The 20,943-nt window shown below is 41.9% G+C and overlaps 1 long non-coding RNA gene across 1 annotated transcript in view; it reads right to left on the bottom strand.

The window, feature by feature from the left end:
* Positions 1-3,057: 3,057 nt before the first annotated feature.
* The window catches only part of LOC138339549 (uncharacterized), a 31,060-nt gene continuing 13,174 nt past the window's right edge, over positions 3,058-20,943 (bottom strand). Inside the window, exon 2 of the long non-coding RNA XR_011212384.1 lies at positions 3,058-3,303. This is a non-coding gene — a long non-coding RNA (uncharacterized lncRNA). The remainder of the gene's footprint in view (positions 3,304-20,943) is intronic.

The raw sequence follows: 20,943 nt of genomic DNA, 5'->3' as shown, positions 1-20,943 counted from the left end.
TAAAATGTTGCTTTAAGGCGGACGAGCCTAAATGTCCTAAAAGGTGGACAAGCCGAAATGTCGTTTTAAGGCAGACGTTCCTAATGTCCTATAAGGCTGATAGCCTAAATATCTTAAAAGGCGGACACGCCTAAATGACCTAAAAGACGGACAAGCCTAAGTCCTATAAAGCGGACGAACCTAAATGTCCTATGAGGCAGACGAGCCTAAAAATAGTTTTAAGGCGGACGCCCTAAATGTCCTTTTAAGGCGGACGAGCCTAAATGTCATTTTAAGGCGGACGACCTAAATGTAGAAACAGTAGGTCACAGTAGCGACTTGAGTGTGACAATATCTCCACAATAGCCTGAATAGTAGCCTGAGTAGTCGAACGATAATGCGAGTAGCCAAGAATTTGACAAAACTTTATTTGTAAGCATAGAAACGGTTGTTCAGAGGGCGATTGATTTTATCTGTAATCTGCACATCTGTAAATTGTAATTTGACTAAATAGATTGATTAGAGCTAAATGTAAACGTGATGTAATTTGCCATATCGACCATGGATGTTTGCCTTAAGACTATGAAAAATAATGTCTTAGGCTATGATGTATAGGGCCATGATATGCAAAGTACATCCTTAGGTCATGAAAATGTTGTCTGCAGTCCATGAAAAGATGATGCCCTTGGACTATGACACCTTTGGATCATGATAGACGGAAATTAAATCCTTAGGCCATGATATGTTGTCTACAGGACATGAAAGATGATGCCTTTGGACTATGACACCTTAGGAACATGATAAGCATAAAATAAGTCCTTAAGCCATGACATGATGTCCGCAGGCCATGAAAGATGATGCTTTTGGACTATGGTGCCTTCGGAATATAAGTAAAGAGTAAGGAGAGCGTATCTGTAATTTGGCAGCTGTTGATACTTGTTTTGAATTTGTTCGGGCATATGTAAACTTCGAGCAAGATGAAATCTTGGGTTTATGTACACTTCGGGCACAATGCAGTCTTGGGCACAATGCAATGATGCATTTCTTCGGGCACATGCAATATCAAACATATGTAATGATGCATTTCTTCAGGCATAATGTAGTGTCGGGCATATGCGGTGATGCATTTCTTCGAGCATGATGTAATGTCGGGCACATGCAATGATGCATTTCTTCGGGCATAATGTAATATCAGGCATAATGTAGTGATGCAATTCTTCGAGCTCATGCAATATAGAGCACATGTAATGCTGCATTTGTTCGAGCACAATGTAATATCAGGCACATGCAATGATAGTTGATTAAGTAGTAGCTTGGGCATTAGCCTTGTTAGAAGGATATAGTGTCATTTGTCGGGCTCATAAGTTGTATGCTGAAGTTGCATTTGTATATGTACCTGTATTTTTGCATTCAAAGAAAAATACTTATTTTAAGGGGGAAGTTGATCTGTATCCATGATTTGACACAACATTCTCCTTTGATGTTTAATAGAATGTCCTTTTGAGTGTTGTCAAAAATTTTAAGATCCCACCAAAAAAAATTTCCCTAGTATAGGACTCTTGATATTCTGATTTGTTGTAGATTGTAGCTTGACTGTGAATTTTTGAGACCCTCTTAAAAATTCTACCTCAGTCTTGATTTGCGAGACGATATGCTTTTAAAAAATTTGAGTCCTCCTCAAAATTATTCCCCAGTGATTGATTTGTGAAAAAAGTGACTTTGATAGAATTTTTGAGTTCCTTTTAAAAATTTTGCCTCACTATCGAGATATGCAAGGAGAATGCTCTTTGATGGAATTTTTGAGACCCTCTCAAAAATTCTGTCCAAGTTACACAATATAGGGGGAAATAAAATTTTTTATTATGATAAGACCGAACCCCCATAGGAGCGCCTACATATCCCCTCTTAAATGAGAATCAGGTTTGACGTAGTTCCAAATTACAAAGAGTATAAGCAAGATATTAAGAGAACATTCTTGAGCAGCAATTGAATGGTAGATTTTAACAAACTTATTTGCCCATATGTTATCATGAGTGTCTGAATGTGGAAAACATGAACTTAAATGGCACAATCCTTATTTAGGAAACTGTATCAAGTAGAAATTGGTGCATTCACATTTGAACTCTATTTGTTGCGAAGTCCTCCAAACATATGGCCTTAGTATCAATCGGTTGTTGAATCTTATATTTAAGACCACGACATTCTTCTGTGGTATTTCCTTTCATTCGTGAATGATAAGCACAAACCTTTGAGGGTTCAATCCACGGTGCACGGGTATTCATCCTTATTTCATTGATAGGAGCGATGTGACCAGCAATCCTCAACTTTTCATAAAGCTGACCTATAGGCTCACTCAGAGGAGTGTAGGTTTTGTCAAGTGTCTCCTCAACCTTAAACAGGTTTTTGCGAATATGCGATCGAGTAACAACTTTTGCATTATGGCCTGGATATGTTGGCTATTGATATGGCCGAGGAGGTTTTTTGTACGGAGACTAGATATGGAAAGATTGAAAGTGGCATGAGAGGGCATGATGCCAAGGAACTTGGTTTAGAGGTATTTCGCATCGAAGAGGTTATATAGTAGGATGACGCGGGTGTGGAGTAAGATGTTGAGGTTTAGGAGCATATGCATGGTGTTGTAGAGGATATGGGTGATTTGGAAAGTGGTTTTTCTTTGGAGGCATTTGAATGAAGCTTGGTCGACTTTGAGAAGTAGAGTAATATGGAAGAGGATTATTTTGGAGAGTTGCTTCACTTGCGAAAGGTGACATATCCATGTTTGTCTCCAAAGTGGGAATGGCGGAGAGTAAGAACTTTGCCCACTCGCGCATGTCCAACACTTCTTCTTCTAACTTCTTCATTTTCATCTCAAGGCTTGATACCAACTCGTCTGTGTCACGATCAGAATCTAGACCCCAAACGAGACCGGCGTCGTTGACCTCTCAGAGGTACTTTACATAGGTTAATTTTAGCGGAAAATTTGAATTTTTTTTTGGTTCTTTAAACATACTTGCTAAACATTCTTAATATTTCATAATCGTTCATCATCAACCATCTAACATTTAAGAGAGAAGCAACTGAAAGAAATAATTCATTAAGTATTAATTGTATATCGGCCAAAATAGCACCAATACCAAGTCTGAACCAAAAAAGAAAAGAAACGCTAGTGGAACATGCTCCACTAGCTCAACTCTAAAACTACAGTAGAATGTAAAACAATATCATCGTCGAAAGCATGAGGACCTACCAAACTCCGGATGAATGCGGACGTTCGGATAGTTGCAACAACAAACCTGTAGCTCTAGTGTCCACTTGTGTCTGCACCTAAAAGTAGATGTTTGTATAGAATTAGTACACAATTGTACTAAGTATGGGTATATGCAAGCACACACCAAGGACATGCATGATAAAGAATAGCTCTTTCCTAACGACATGATTTTTGAAAGTCAAGCCAGTGGACTGGCCAAATTAAGATTGGGAAAGTTATGCCATAAGAGTGACATGCATCATTATAATTATCGTATGGCACACAACACATGATATCTACATATAACACATAGTTTCTTTCATATTATTCATTCATATGCCATGAGACCTTGTTATCATGGACTTGACCTTAAGACTTTCCAAAATGAGGGCTAAACATATTAGACCTCAACTAGGGAGCCTTCTTTAGCAAACACAGAATCTTCTTCATTCATTCATACATACCTCATTTCAGTTCATTCATTGGCCAGTGTAAGCACCAGCTATACCTAGGATGTAGTTTAAGACTTTCATCGGGTATGTTATGCAATGATCAGGAATAACATAATGTCATTACTATAATCTAGCTCACCTCTTGATTATCCTATCCTAACACCTTCGGTATCATTCATTTCATTATATGATTCATTTGAGGCTAGCCTCATTCATTCATTCGGAACTTTAACTTTAACCAACATAGATCATGTGAGCATCATGAAATCCAGTGTCTCCCCCACACCGAAATGAGGTGGAATCACTGGCCAAAGTTACTCAATAACATTATAGCGTATATGGGAATTTAACCCCGCCAGATCCCTATAGTGGCAATATAGGTTCAAAGACTAGGAGATGTATGGAGACCCATACCCGACAAGCCGGACAGTCTCATCTCATGAGAGTTACGTGGACCCTCCGCCCTTCTCGAAAGAAGGCATCACTGCTCATAGCTAGCCTATCGGTGCTCAGTATAATGTTCCATTACATTCAACTCATACATCATGGAAGCTGGCTTCTAGTATGAGGACATCATAGCTCAATAGATGATTTCTCATCTCATCATTAGTATTAAGTTCTTTAAGCTCAATATTTTCATTAGAAGTGTTCCTAGAGACTGGAATCTTCATTATCTTATACTCTCATCAGTGAGTACTGATATACCGTGGTTTCACGGTATAGTTAATACTCTTTCCTTAAGTTTAGTGTGTCCGAAAGCCTTTTTGTGCTAATTTTGATATAAGTTTTTCTTTGTTTTGCAGGAAATCTGTCTAAAGCTGAATGCGGAGATTTTGAGCGAAAAATGCAGAAGAGACAACCTACGGAGCTTATGACGGTCCGTCGTGCTTGTGACGGTCCGTAGGTGGCAGCGTAGAGAAGCTGCTGAAGGAAGATGGGGAAGTCTGACCAAGTGTGGGATTACGAAGCTTGTGACGGTCCGTCATGGATATGACGGTCCGTCCTGCAGGTTCGTCGCGAAGATCAGAGAAGTGATCCCAGTACCCAGATTCCAAGAATTGAAGTATTTTGTAACAAAGACCCTCGACGGACCGTCGTGCCTATGACGGTCCGTCACACTTGCCGTCGAGGGGAATGAAGAAAGCAGCAGAAGAATTGCACCAAGTATGGGGCGACGGAGCCCACGACGGTCCGTCATGACCACGACTTTCCGTCGCGTGGTCCGCCGACCCAGCCGCATTTTAGCAGATTTCCAGTAATTAGAATCCTTGTTTAATTAGGTTTTTATTTTTTTATAAATAGTTCGAAAAACCTCGTTTTTGAGGTTAGACTCTGGGAGATTAAACATCATATTATTAGACTTTATTTTACTGAGTTTTTGATTGTTGGAGATTCTTACAAGTAACTCTTGTTGATTAATCAAGCAAATTTTCAGACTTTATTCTTTCTCATTAAAGTAAGTACATGAATTCTTGTTTAATATATTTGAATATTGTGTTTATGGCTATGAGGAACTAAACTCTATAATTAGGGTTGTGGGAACCATAGGCAAATAATGAGATAAACCCTAGCTAAAATAACAATTCTAGAATAGTGTCTTGCATGTATTAATAATTCTTTCGCTTAGAAGTCTTTTTAACGGATGATCAACGTTAGAACTCGCCTTAATGCTACTTGCCGGACCAAGGAGGTAGATAATAGGAAAAGAATTATTAACATAGATTTAGTGTATACTATCTAATATGCTAGTATTGATTGGTACGAGGTAATAACTGAGTCAAATATCGAATATGATGCTTAATATGAGGTAAGGATAAGGGTTAGGAAAGCAACACACGTAGCTGGATCAAGGTGCGGAGTGAGATTTTCTAGATGCCGGACCAAGGATTTAGAAATACATAGCTTATCACTTTGCATGCAAGATACTAGGAAAGAATTGTTATAGCTAGAATTATCAAGTTATGAACCTGTGGGGAACACGTAAACCCTAGTTACTTTGATTACTTGATTAAAACTCAACATTAAAAGCTGTTAAGTGTCTCTGTCAAGTTCGTTAGTTATTTTTTTATTTTATTAGGAAGTACAAAACCCCCCTTTTATGCTTTTACTTTTGAAGGAAGTCATCAACCGAACAATAGTAATAACAAGTTGGAGTTAAGTCTAGACTATTTTCATCGTGGGAACGATCCCAACCTCACTATTTGGGTTATTTACTTGACGCGACCGCTTTACTTCTCATTTGAGAAGTAAGTTTGAGCGTATCAAATTTTGGCGCCGTTGCCGGGGATTTTAGCTTTTAGATTAACTTGAACTTCTTACTATAGTTTAGTTGATATTTTCTTGATTTTACTTTGTTTTAATGTTTTTGATTCCTTTTCAGAATTATCCTCCTTGTATGCCAAATACACGGAGAGGAAGAGAACCGTTGTTCCCCTACGATCACGAGCTAGAACGTACACTGCGAAACATGAATCGTAACTTGGGAATCAATGATGAGGATCCAAACCAGAACATCCCAGCTCCGGCTGATGTTCATGGTCAGATGTTACCCGATGCTCCGGGTGAACATCAACAGAGGGGACGGAATCCCGCTCCACGGCCCCAAGCATACTACAGAGGCTATGATAACATAGCAGATTCGGACGGGCCACTGGTTTTGCCTCCTCTACCTACAGGCCACACTTTTGTGGTAACTAGTAGTCTGATGCAAATGCTCACTGCCAGAGGTTTGTTTTCAGGGCTACCTTCTGAGGATCCACATGCCCATATAGCTAAGGTAAGGGCAGTGTGTAAGAGTTGTGTAGGGAGGCCTGATTTGGATCTAGATGTAATAGGTCTCAGAGTGTTTCCTCTCTCACTGACGGGAGAGGCTGCTATGTGGTTTACTGAGCTCCCATACAACTCTATTTTTACTTGGAACCAACTACGGGATGTCTTCTTAGCACGCTACTATCCAGTCTCCAAGAAATTAAACCACAAAGACAGGGTGAATAACTTTGTGGCACTACCAGGAGAGTCAGTTAGTAGTTCTTGGGATAGATTCACCTCATTCTTGAGAAGTGTCCCAAATCACCGTATTGATGATGAGTCACTAAAGGAATAATTCTATAGGGGACAGGATGATAACAATAAAGCGGTGTTGGACACTATAGCAGGTGGATCTTATGGAGAATGCCCTTATGCTGAGATTGTTGAGAAATTAGAGAAAATCTCCCGTAACAACAAAGCTTGGAGTACTAGGAAGTCCGATACAGGGAGAAACACCTTAGCAGTGCAGTCCACCCACAACTCTGCCGCAGATGATATTCGGGAAGAAATGGCTCAGATGAGAACTGAGCTTGGGTCGGTACTAAAACATGTCACTGGGGGTGCAGAAAAGGTTAATGTAGTCAACTACTTGTCTAAACCACCACCTCCAATTGATGAGTGTTATTATGAGGAGGATTCCTATGCAGTAAATGAACAGATGGGGGGTTTCCGACCAAGTGCCCAAGGCTCTAATCAGGAAAATTGGCGCCAAGGTCAAGGGAACCAAGGTCGGAACTATGGTAACTACAATTGTGAGGGTCATTATGTCCGAGATGGAAACTACAATCGCGACAACAACTTCAACATGGGTAGCTATGGTAACAGAAACGACAGAAATGGACCTTATGTTCCTCCTCAAAATTGTGAAGTTACTCCTAGGGATGGTGGAGGTAGTATGTCGCGAGTTGAGGATATGTTGCATAAAATGATGAGGAGGTTCGATGCTAGTGATGAGCAAAATAAAGAGTTGAGGAATGATCTAGCGGGTATTGGGCAAAAAGTTGATACCCATGCAATATCAATTAAGCAACTTGAGTTACAATTGGCTAAATTATCTGCAACTGTGAACACACGGCAACCGGGCACTCTTCCTAGTAACACTGTCCAAAATCCAAAAAATGATGGACATTGTATGGCAATTACTACTCGCGGTGGTAAGCAAACCATTAATCCACCTATGCCATCTGATGAGACTAAGGTGACAATAGAATCTGAAAAAGTGGTAGAAGTTGATTCTGAATTAGAGGATAACACTGCAAAAGATGCTGAAGTGCCTAAAAAAGTAACTCCTATGCCTAGGCCACCACCCCCATTTCCTCAGAGATTAGTGAAAAAGACCGAGGATGGTAAATACCGGCGTTTTATAACAATGTTGAAGCAACTTTCTATCAATGTCCCTTTGGTAGAAGCTTTAGAACAAATGCCCGGTTACACTAAATTTATGAAAGATCTGGTTACAAAGAAAAGATCGGTCACTTTTGAGGATGATGATAGAATGCAGCATTGTAGTGTTATTTCTACAAGATCTCTGGTCCAAAAGAAAGAAGATCCGGACGCGTTTACTATTCCTTGTACAATCGGGCTATTACATTTTGCGAAAGCATTATGTGATCTGGGGGCAAGCATAAATCTCATGCCCCTCTCGATTTACAAGAAGTTGGGTTTGGGTGACCCAAAGCCCACGGCGATGCGGCTACTGATGGCTGATCGAACAATAAAACGACCTATAGGAATACTCCACTATGTGCTAGTAAAAGTGGAGTCATTCATCTTTCCAGCCGATTTTGTTATTCTTGATTGTGAGGTTGATTTTGAAGTGCCTATTATCCTTGGGAGGCCATTCCTAGCTACGGGAAGAGACTTAGTAGACATGGAAAAGGGGCAGATGAAATTTCGGTTGAACAGTGAGGAAGTGACCTTTAATATTTGTAGGTCTATGAGGCAGAGTGGTGAGCTCCAATCGGCATCTGCTATATCCTACAACATGGGTGAGACCTTTGACACACAGATAGAAGAACGTCTAGGTGTCGAAGCATTAGCGGCAGTGATAATGAACTTTGATAGCGATTGCATTGAAGAGTATGAGTCATTAGTAGCGGCTCTTGACCGAGGTGATGTTCGATTTAAACCGAAGAAATTTGAGCTTGATATGAAGAATCGCGAGTCCCCACCCTCTAAACCATCTATAGAGGAAGCTCCAAAAGTTGAATTAAAAGCTCTCCCACCTCATCTTAGGTATGAATTCTTAGGAAATGGTGACACTTTGCCGGTAATCATTGCATCAGACCTAGATGAACAACAGGTTCAGAGTTTGGTGAAGGTACTAAAAAGGTTCAAAAGAGCTATTGGGTGGACCATTGCGGACATTATTGGGATCTCTCCTGGTATTTGCTCTCATAAAATCAAACTCATGCCTGATCATAAACCGAGTATTGAGCACCAGAGACGCTTGAATCCTCCTATGCAAGAGGTTGTGAAGAAGTAAATTATCAAGTGGTTGGATGCTGGAGTAATCTATCCAATTGCCGATAGTAGTTGGGTATGCCCGGTTCAGTGTGTACCTAAGAAAGGGGGAATGACTGTGGTCCCCAACGAAAAGAATGAACTTGTTCCGATGAGACCGGTTACTGGATGGAGGGTGTGCATGGATTACCGTAAACTGAACTCATGGACTGAAAAAGACCATTTTCCTATTCCCTTCATGGATCAGATGTTGGATAGACTTGCCGGAAAAGGGTGGTATTGTTTTCTTGATGGGTATTCGGGGTATAATCAGATTTCTATCGCACCAGAAGATCAAGAGAAAACCACTTTCACTTGTCCATATGGGACTTTTGCGTTCAGAAGAATGCCGTTTGGGTTGTATAATGCACCCGCAACCTTTCAGAGATGTATGATGTCAATATTTTCTGACATGGTGGAGAATACTATAGAGGTTTTTATGGATGATTTTTCTGTGGTTGGTGATTCATTTGAGCGATGCTTGAACAACTTATCTGAGGTTCTTAAGAGATGTGAAGACTGCAATCTAGTACTAAACTGGGAAAAGTGTCATTTCATGGTGAAAGAGGGTATTGTGTTGGGTCATCGCATTTCAGAAAAGGGTATAGAGGTTGATCGAGCTAAAGTTGAGGTAATAGAGAGACTTCCCCCGCCGATCTCTGTGAAAGGTGTGAGAAGCTTTCTTGGGCATGCAGGTTTTTATCGGAGATTCATCAAAGACTTTTCAAAGATTGCACACCCATTGTGCAAATTACTGGAGAAAGAATGTAAATTTTATTTTGATGAGTCCTGTCTTAAAGCATTCAGTGAGCTAAAAGAGAAGTTAGTGTCTGCACCTATCATTATTTCTCCGGATTGGAACAGTCCATTTGAGGTAATGTGCGATGCTAGTGGGGTGGCTCTTGGTGTAGTATTGGGACAGAGAAGAAACAAAATCCTTCACCCAATTTACTATGCTAGTAAAGCCCTAAATGAAGCCCAGAGAAACTACACAGTGACTGAGCAAGAACTCCTCGCAGTAGTCTTTGCTTTTGAGAAATTTCGCTCCTATTTGCTAGGTACTAGAGTCATAGTGCATACTGACCATTCAACACTGAGATATTTGATGGCGAAAAAGGATGCGAAACCAAGGCTGATTCGTTGGGTATTACTGCTGCAAGAATTTGACTTTGAAGTGCTGGATAGAAAAGGGATTGAAAATCAAGTTGCTGATCATTTGTCCCGTCTAGAGGATGAAGCTATGAGAGAGTTAGGGGATAAGATTGACATTGATGATACTTTCCCTGATGAACATGTATTGGCTGCTTCACAAGACTTGATTCCATGGTTCGCAGATTTTGTGAACTATCTGGCTAGTGATATTGTTCCATCAGACTTGTCCTTTCATCAAAGGAAAAAGTTCATGCACGATGTGAAGAAGTTCTTTTGGGATGAACCATACTTGTATAGGAGTTGTGCCGACGGGCTTATTTGGTGTTGTGTGCCCGAATGTGAAATGTTGAGTGTATTGGAGGCATGCCATTTTTCACCTGTTGGCGGACATCAAAGTGGTATCCGAACCGCTCACAAGATATTGCAATGTGGCTACTATTGGCCAACTCTTCATCAAGATGCTCATGGGTTTGCTAAATCATGTGACAAATGTCAACGAGATGGTGGTATTTCAAGAAAGCAAGAGCTCCCTCTAAACCCCATTCTTGTGATTGAGTTATTTGATGTGTGGGGTATTGACTTTATGGGCCCTTTCGTGAGTTCTCATGGGATGAAGTACATTCTTGTAGCAGTTGATTATGTATCAAAATGGGTCGAAGCCATAGCTCTTGCAAACAATGAAGGGAAGAGTGTCACTGCATTCTTGAAAGAGAATATATTCTCCTGTTTTGGCACTCCAAGGGCCATTATTAGTGATGGGGGTTCCCACTTCTGCAACAGATTGTTCAAGCGGTTATTGGATAAATACGGTGTTCGCCATAATGTTGCCACGCCTTACCACCCTCAAACTAGTGGGCAAGTTGAGGTATCGAATCGGGAGATCAAACAGATATTGTCCAAAACAGTGAATGCTAGTAGAACAGATTGGTCAAGGAGGCTTGATGATGCTCTTTGGGCCTACCGGACAGCTTATAAGACTCCCATAGGTATGTCTCCATACAAACTTGTATATGGGAAAGCTTGTCATCTTCCGGTTGAGTTAGAGCATAAAGCCATGTGGGCTATGAAGAAGTTAAAATTGGATTGGAGCGAAGCTGTAGAGCAACGGTTAAATGGGTTGAATGAACTTGATGAATTTCGCTTAAAAGCCTATGAAAGCTCAGCCCTATATAAAGAAAAGATGAAGAAGTATCATGACAACAAAATTGAAAAACGAGAGTTTATGGTCGGGGATTTAGTGCTTCTATTCAATTCCAGATTGCGCTTGTTTCCAGGCAAACTCAAGTCCAAATGGACTGGTCCTTACACGGTTACCCAACTATTCCCTCATGGAGCAGTCGAGTTGGAAACTAAGGAGGGTGTGCGGTTCAAGGTGAATGGACAGCGCATAAAAATCTATCTAGGGCATGCTGAATCGGCGAATGAAGTGATCGAGGCATACCATCTTGATGAAGTCTGAGTAATCAAGTGGCCCCAGTCGTGCCGCGACGTTAAATCTGGCGCTTGTTGGGAGGCAACCCAATACTTATCGTCTTTTTAATAATGGTAGCATTTTTCTATAAATGGGTTTTAAATTTGCAGGCACATCACCAGGAAATTCTGCAGAAAACTACTCCGCAGTAGCCACTGACGGATACAACGATGGACCGTTGCGGCTTAAATGGACCGTCGTATGCACCGTCACACCAGGTACGTATTTCTGTCATTTTTGAAATTAGGGTGCACACGACAGAAACCACGACGGGGCGTCTCATGTGCGACGGACCGTCATCAGGGAACCGTCGTGCGATTAATGAAATTAACCCGACCCGACCCGGCTGGACCCTTTTAAACATTTGACCGTATATACTCCCACCCCTCCATATTCCACCCCATTACTTCCAACTTCCTTTCATCTCCCCTCTCTTTTCCACTTCCACACTTCTCCCACTGATCATTACTCCCACAATCTCCCCAAACCTTATTACTATCAGTTACTTGTCGGTGCTGCTGCTTTTGGGTATCTACCTTGCCACCTGAATCATTCCCCACTTGTGTTTTCTCCATCTCCAAGGTATGTGTCTCTAAATTTATACTCATTTATCTTGTCTTTTGTTTATTAGTTAGTATTAGATTCGTTCCTAGTCGTATCTTGTTCCCTTGATATGATTATGTTTAGACCTAGGCTCTAAATGTTTGAATTTGCCATGTTAATAACCCCAGACATAGGTGATTTCACATCAATAGTTTCCTAGGTAGTTGCGATAGACACATAGAGGTCCACAACACTACAAGACCATGTGTGTTCATTGGGGTTGCTTAGGGTACCTACAGTTCTGTCTCTGATATTCAGAACGAGACCCCGATGACGGTCCGTCGTATACACGACGAACCGTTGTAGGGTCCGTCGTATACACGACGAACCATCGTAGGGTCCGTCGCATAAGACCTAGCACCCTCCCCAACGACGCCTGTGATGGACCGTTGTCTTCACGACGGTCCGTCCTGCATGGTCGTCATGATGGTCAGAGACCCCTCTGAAAAGGGTCTCCTAAAATTTTCCAAGTGTCCAACGATGGACACTTACGACGAACCGTCACACCCACGACGGTCCGTCCTGCACGATCGTCATGATGGTCAGAGACCCCTCTGACAAGAGTCTCCAAAAATTTTCCAAGTGTCCAACGACGGACACTTACGACGGACCGTCATACTCACGACGGTCCGTCCTGCACGACCATCGTGATGGTCAGAGACCCCTATGATAAGGGTCTCCAAATATTTTCCAAGTGTCCAACGACGGACACTTACGACGGACCGTCACACCCACGACGGTCCGTCCTGCACTACCGTCATGATGGTCAGAGACCCCTATGATAAGGGTCTCCAAAAATTTTCCAAGTGTCAAACGACGGACACTTACGACGGACCGTCACACCCACGACGGTTCATCCTGCTTAACCGTCATGATGGTCAGTGACCCCTCCTTCAGGGTTCCTTATATATACATAAACCAAGTATAACACGACTGACCTCATGACTGTCCGTCATAGTCACGACGAGCCGTCATAGGTCCCGTCGTGTGATGCAGTTTCAATATTACTAACACATTTTTTTTCAAAGTTTCATGTCATATGATCTTGCCTGTTTTGATTGCCACTACTCATACTAATATTGCCCCTTTACAGGTACTATCGACTATGGCACCCAAGCAAGACCACACTTATGCACGCGGGCGATCTAAGTCTGTCGCCTCGTCTGCCCGCATGGTCATCGGCTCTGACAATGAGCGGGACCCTGAATACATGCCCCCAGGCACCTCCGCTTCTTCCTGTGCTACACGTGCCCCCAGAGCCACACCCAAGGCGGTGGCGTCCGGCGTAGTCACTGCCTCCTAGTCTGATGAGGAGCGCACACTGACCGGCACACCCTCTGGGTCGGCCACAAACGAGGAAGGAGCGTCTGACTCCTTGGGAGTATCCTGGTCCGAGGAAGCTTCAGGATCTGCTGAGGCTCCCGCACCCGCCACTGCTGCAGCGTCGGCCTCGTCTGATGAGGATGACAGTTCAGACTCCACATCCGGCGCACAAGCCCCGGTCCCCACCCCAGCCTCTGACCATCCAAACCGGTGGTGCGTTGAAGGCCAATTTCAGGTTTACTCCGACGCGAAGTTCTTGACCGATAAAGGAGTAATGACTCGAACACTCACCCTGGAGCGGCGGGTACTTACAGGGAGTCTCCCCTCGATGCCGGAGATCCACAACATATTCACCAGGCATCGCCTAGAGTGGACAGCCCGTCCGTTGGGACGATACAGTGAGGAGATGGTCTGAGAGTTCTACGCGTCCTACATAGCGACTCTCCGATCACAGATCGACAGGCGGGCTGCTCCCGCGAAACAGGCCCCATTGGAGCAGGTTCTAGTCTGGGGCGTGCAGGTTGACATTTCCCTGCCCGCCATCCGCCGGTTCCTATACGGCGAGAGTGCAGATACTACTCGGACCCCCACCACTGCCGAGTTTGACTACCGCTGGCAGGTAGTGAAGGATGGACATTTCCTGTGAGAGCCAGCACTGAGGGAGACCACCAAGCGGTGGATGGCCCTACACTTATTTGTCGACGGAGAGGGTGCCGATTGGGTCACCGAGTCGAAGGGGGCCATCAAGAAGGCAAACCTCACGTTCGTCGACCAAGTTTTTGTGGTTGCTCGTGCGTCACTGCCTTTCCCCCACAGCTGCTGATAACATAGTCACCTGGGATCGAGCAGTGTTAATGGCGGCGATGATAGCCGACTTCGAGGTGGACTATGCATGGCTTCTCCAGGCAGTCATGCACGAGAGGGCATTCAAGGTAACCACCACCTACCCCTTTCCGTGCATGATCTTTGCCCTTTGCAGGTCTGCAGGTGTGCCTATATGGCACATAGATCAGTTGAGGACCCCGCCGGGTACCGTTGACGTCGACCTCATCAGAGACGAGGCCAATGAGTTGTCCCCACGTCGAGGACCCCGTCCAGAGCTGCCACCACTATCTGATGACCTTGCGGATACGGTGGCCCAGGCTCGCACAGCTACGCAGGCATCCACGGACACTACCCCGGTCGAGTCTATCCCGGGTAGTAGCACAGCCCCTCTACCGACACCGGCCCCTCTTGCCCGAGTCCAAAAACTGGAGGCACAAATGGCCACTCTTCTGCATCATATCCAGCCGTGGATGCAGAAGTCTATTGCTGAGTCTGAGGCGCGTATGGAGAGGCAGATGCAGCGGAAGATTGCTGAGGTTAACCAGCGCCTCGATGCCTTTGAATTGAGAGTATTAGCTCGACCAGCCCCTCCGGTAGACGTGTCGACTCTCCAGGCTGCAGTCGCCAGTCTTCGTGCAGACATCGACACGATCTTAGCGGCAAGAGTGTCAGAGTCTGTCGAGCCTGCTGAGGATACTGTATTGGCGGCTCTGTTTTCTACTCCAAACATTCCCCCATCTTCCCCGAGAGAGAGTGCCAAGAGGCGGAGGGGTCGATCAGAGGATGAGGCGCGAGCAAGAAAGAAGGAGCGCTGAGAGATAGAGGCCGTGAGGAGAGCCTCACTTGCTGAGGCTGAGGCACACCAGATCAGAGCATCACAGATAGCGGCTGGCGCGTCTAGCTCCCGCACTGTAGAGACAGCAGGAGGCACTATTGAGGGTGCAGTTGTTGCTGAGGACATTACTGATGGTGTCCAGATTGCAGAGGATGTGGGTTCTGGGAAACCAAACCCACCAGCTTGTTGATCGACGGCGCTATGCGCCACAGGTTTGCTTCACCTACCCCTCTAATCTTTAGATTTTTATGCATTGGGGACAATTGCATGCTTTTTCGTTGGGGGTGGGGTAAATGGAAAGTGAGTGTTAGGGTGAAGTCTGAGTGGCTCAACTCACTATCCTCTTTTGGGGTTTTCTTGCCTGTGTTCTTTTTCCCCAAAATACTGATTACTTTTTCTGTTGAACCGGCACGTTATATCTTTTGTACATAGTTTAACTCTGAAGCATGATGTCTGAAATGATATCCCGATAAAACTGGAAAAGGTTGCATGAAAAGGCGTAGTAACTGATAATTGTGTGGATCTAAACATGAAATAGAGTTACACCATTGCACTACCCTAAACCTTTAAGTCGAACTAGGTGTCTGATAATCTGGTATAGTGATGAGATGTCAAGTGAGTGTGAGGAAAATTGAATAGTCCACTACTGATACTGAGCTAGAACTTGCCTGGTTAGTCCTGCTAAAAGTAAGCTGTAACATACAATTAGGAAAGGATCATAGGCCCTTATTCAATATAGCCCATTTCTAGCCTAAATAAAAGAAACCAAATGAAAGTTATCCTTCGTTGATCCAAATAATTTGAGCTTAAAATTAGACCTTTCTTTTTCACCCCAACTGATCTTTTCTGGGAACAATATGTTGGCCCTGGTCCCTCTTTGGACATGTGCACCTCAGCTTATGCCAAAAGCATAAGTTGAGGGTGGCTAATGTATAAACAACCTTCGTTATGACCCTGACCCGATTTTGGATATTGTGTACCTTGACTCATGGCAAAGCCATGAGTTGAGGGTGGCTGTTTTGAGGAATGCTCTGGAAAGTGGGGTTGAAAGAACAAAGAGAGAGAAAGAAAAAAAGTAAAGTGACTCAAGAACTCGTTGAAAAAAAAAGAAATATTCAAGAATTACAAACAAGAAAAGAAAAGAGTCACTTACACAAATGAAGAAAGAAGGGAAACAGCAAGGTGAAAGAATAGGAGAAACTGGGCGAAATAAAGTGATATAGAACGGAAGGTTTAGCCGATATGTCAAGGAGGGAAAAAAGTCACTAAAGTATACCTAAATATACCCTACCTACTCTGAGCCTACGTTACAAGCTAAAAAAAAAGTCCTATCGTGATCCTAAGGGTTGTATAGCGAACTTAAGGTAGTGAAAATAAGGGCAAGCTTATGGCAATAGGTATGAATGAGTGTGACTTTGTTCTGAGAGCGAGTGTTGAAATGTAATCCTTATACTCAAACTGAAATCATTGTGTGAAAAATGAGGATTTTGTTCTAAAGTGAGGACACTAGTTGCAATACCGGAATTGTTAGCACCTCAGTGAGAAATTGAAGAGGATAGGTGTTAGTGCATGGTGAGTCTGTGTCATGTTCGAATCCCACAAAAGTCAAGCCTAATAATGATAGCATGCATAGATTTGATGGGATTAGTCGGGATTGATAGCCAAATGATTGCAAAGGATAAAACATGAATACTATTGTACAAAGATTGTGTAGTGAGTCATAGTGCGTCGCTTGAGGACAAACAACGAATTTAAGTTGAGGGTGTTGATATACCGTGGTTTCAAGGTATAGTTAATACTCTTTCCTTAAGTTTAGTGTGTCCGAAAGCCTTTTTGTGCTAATTTTGATATAAGTTTTTCTTTGTTTTGCAGGAAATCTGTCTAAAGCTGAATGCGGAGATTTTGAGAGAAAAATGCAGAAGAGACCACCTACGGAGCTTATGACGGTCCGTCGTGCTTGTGACGGTCCGTAGGTGGCAGCGTAGAGAAGCTGCTGAAGGAAGATGGGGAAGTCTGACCAAGTGTGGGATTACGAAGCTTGTGACGGTCCGTCATGGATATGACGGTCCGTCCTGTAGGTTCGTCGCGAAGATCAGAGAAGTGATCCCAGTACCCAGATTCCAAGAGTTGAAGTATTTTGTAACGAAGACCCTCGACGGACCGTCGTGCCTATGACGGTCCGTCACACTTACCGTCGAGGGGAATGAAGAAAGCAGCAGAAGAATTGCACCAAGTATGGGGCGACGGAGCCCATGACGGTCCGTCATGACCACGACTTTCCGTCGCGTGGTCCGTCGACCCAGTCGCGTTTTGGCAGATTTCCAGTAATTAAAATCCTTGTTTAATTAGGTTTTTATTTTTTTTATAAATAGTTCGAAAAACCTCGTTTTTGAGGTTATACTCTGGGAGATTAAATATCATGTTATTAGACTTTGTTTTACTGAGTTTTTGATGTTGGAGATTCTTACAAGTAACTCTTGTTGATTAATCAAGCAAATTTTCAGACTTTATTCTTTCTCATTAAAGTAAGTACATGAATTCTTGTTTAATATATTTGAATTTTGTGTTTATGGCTATGAGGAACTAAACTCTATAATTAGGGTTGTGGGAACCATAGGCAAATAATGAGATAAGCCCTAGCTAAAATAACAATTCTAGAATAGTGTCTTGCATGTATTAATAATTCTTTCGCTTAGAAGTCTTTTAACGGATGATCAACGTTAAAACTCGCCTTAATGCTACTTGCCGGACCAAGGAGGTAGATAATAGGAAAAGAATTATTAACATAGATTTAGTGTATACTATCTAATAGGCTAGTATTGATTGGTACGAGGTAATAAATGAGTCAAATATCGAATATGATGCTTAATATGAGGTAAGGATAACGGTTAGGAAAGCAACACACGTAGCTGGATCAAGGTGTGGAGTGAGATTTTCTAGATGCCGGACCAAGGATTTAGAAATACATAGCTTATCATTTTGCATGCAAGATACTAGGAAAGAATTGTTATAGCTAGAATTATCAAGTTATGAACCTGTGGGGAACACGTAAACCCTAGTTACTTTGATTACTTGATTAAAACTCAACATTAAAAGCTGTTAAGTGTCTCTGTCAAGTGCGTTAGTTATTTTTTTATTTTATTAGGAAGTACAAAACCCCCCTTTTATGCTTTTACTTTTGAAGGAAGTCATCAACCGAACAATAGTAATAACAAGTTGGAGTTAAGTCTAGACTATTTTCCTCGTGGGAACGATTCCAACCTCACTAGTTGGGTTATTTACTTGACGCGACCGCTTTACTTCTCATTTGAGAAGTAAGTTTGAGTGTATCAAGTACGTATTGATAACATTTACTTAGGCTCATTTGAGACTACTCTCATCATATACATTAGCCTCAAGTCATGATTATCAACACATTCTTCATTATTAGTACCTTTGTTTTTCATAGTTACTCACCTCTTATTAAGTGAATGTTCATTTCTTCATTTCATAATGCATGTCATCATATGACAATGCACTTGGCCATTTAGTGTATCTTACACTCGTACTTAACCCTCCTAAGGTTCATCATTTCATTACGTACATCTTAGGTTCACTTATTTTTGAACGTATGTTAGAGTTATGTGTCTATACGTACAAGCTATGGGACTTCATTCATAGTTCGTTTAAGTGATTCATATCTTCCAAAGATTATGTAGTACAAGACTTATGTATCTTGTAGATATACCAAGATATTGATTTTGATCTTTAGAGACATCATTCATTAAATATTTGATTACGTGTGACTTATGTGTCAATATGGAAATTGGGCAAGGGAACTCGATTTAGAATCACTTGAACAACATTTTGTTTTCTCCTATATTTTCCTCCTAACTCTCTCATTCATTCAAGAGTTTGTGGGTTCAATCTCCACTCTCTACATTTTATTTTTACTTCTTTATTTTCATCGTTTTTAACATGGTGAGGTCACGGGTTAAATCCTCCATGACCGCACTTGTTTTAATTTATTTTTCATCATTTTGAACCCTCTTTGCTGACCGAAATTCATCAATAGAAGCTAGAAAATTTCTTTTAATTTTTTTCAACATCGTTTCATCAAGTTACATCTTAGTTCTTAGGGGAATTTCGTAGTGAATTTAGAACGTTTTAGGTGCGTCTTCATGTATTCGTTTAGCCAAGACATTATCCCTCAGATCAGTCACATTACATCTAATATGAATATCACATTTACATCAACATGTGTACATGAAATATAAAGATTTATCATGTCATTTCAAGTCCTGAACCATGAACAATAGCCATGGCAACAGATACATACACACGTAGTTACATTTTTGGAAACATCAACATAACTCACATAATAACAAACATATATATAAACACATAATCATCATGAAAACAAGTTTCATCCCTAGTTTTCTACCAGCAAACATAACCAACCTATGATTCAATGGGAGCTAGTGACAAGGACATGCAACGGGGAACAATCTATTTTTCAGAATGAATATTCTGAACCTTAAGGGGTCTCTTGGGAAAGGGACCAAGAGAGAAGAGAACACATACCTTAATCGATGTTCAAACGCTGATGTTGCTGCCCCGTAACTCCTCCAAACCACTCCCAATTTACTTCATCGTACACCTCACTCGACGAACCTCTCTTAGCCTTGACGTTTTGATTAGTTTTTCTTTTACTTAAAAAATTCTTGTGAGTTCTGCAAGTATGATTAATTCTTGATGTATATTCAATTCTTAAAATTATTTTTGGCAGAAAAATAAGTGAGAGAGAGATTTTATTAGGATTGGGAGACTAAATTCAAGACTTAGTCAAATAGGATTTAAATTAGATTAATACAAATCTGACTTATTTTAATTAATACGTGAAAGGACCATTATGCCCTTAAAATTTCAGATTTTTAATTAATAATTAAATCATCTTAAGTACCTATTATTTTATTTATTTATTTTTTCCGGATCGTTACAGTCTGAAAGACACTTCTTTTCAATAGTATTGCACATAACCTTAGCATTGGTCGCTTTCAATTTTCATTTGCGGTTCTTAGTCGGAAGAGAAGGAAGTGAATCTTTTGTTCGCGTGTGGTAAGTCACGGTCTACAGATCAACCATTGGGAAAGGGTAAAGAAAATAAAAAATAAAAGCAAAACAAAGCCCAAGTTAGAACATTGCACAAATTGGGATATCAAACATATTATTTTAAGATAAACGCCCTAAATTCAAGGGGCCTAGTTGAGCCAGAGGTAGTCCTAAGACGACACATAAGTGATGCACAGTAATTAATTCAAGCCTATTTCACGAAATTGGAGTTAAGTTAGAGTAAAATTCTAAACTCCATTTTTCGCATAGTTTGGCTTGGTTTAACTATCATGATCATGTTGACACATAAATATGCAATTTGTCTAGAGGGTGTTGGGGCCCTTTAGAAGATAGTGTGACTACTAATTATGTGTATTGACGTCAAGGGTCAAACCACCTAGGGTTTATGCAACATGTATGACATAAGCAGGACTTTTAAGAGTTGACTTGACACGGACTTGAAAGAGATTCTACGCGAGAGGCTCATGGTTTCGCGGTAGTAAAACCATCTGTTACGTCCATTCATATGCCGACTCTCTATAATGGGTATTTGAAGTGAATTGGAATAGTTGTGAGAGGTGCAAAGGCACAACATCACGAGAACAAGATAAAAAAGGAAAAGGGGCCCAATTGAGGAAAGTATGAGCGGAATGCC

The sequence above is a fragment of the Solanum lycopersicum genome, chromosome 11, assembly GCF_036512215.1.
Source record: "Solanum lycopersicum chromosome 11, SLM_r2.1".
In the NCBI taxonomy this organism is placed as follows: Eukaryota; Viridiplantae; Streptophyta; class Magnoliopsida; order Solanales; family Solanaceae; genus Solanum; species Solanum lycopersicum.
This window is presented reverse-complemented; position numbering and strand designations above follow the sequence as displayed.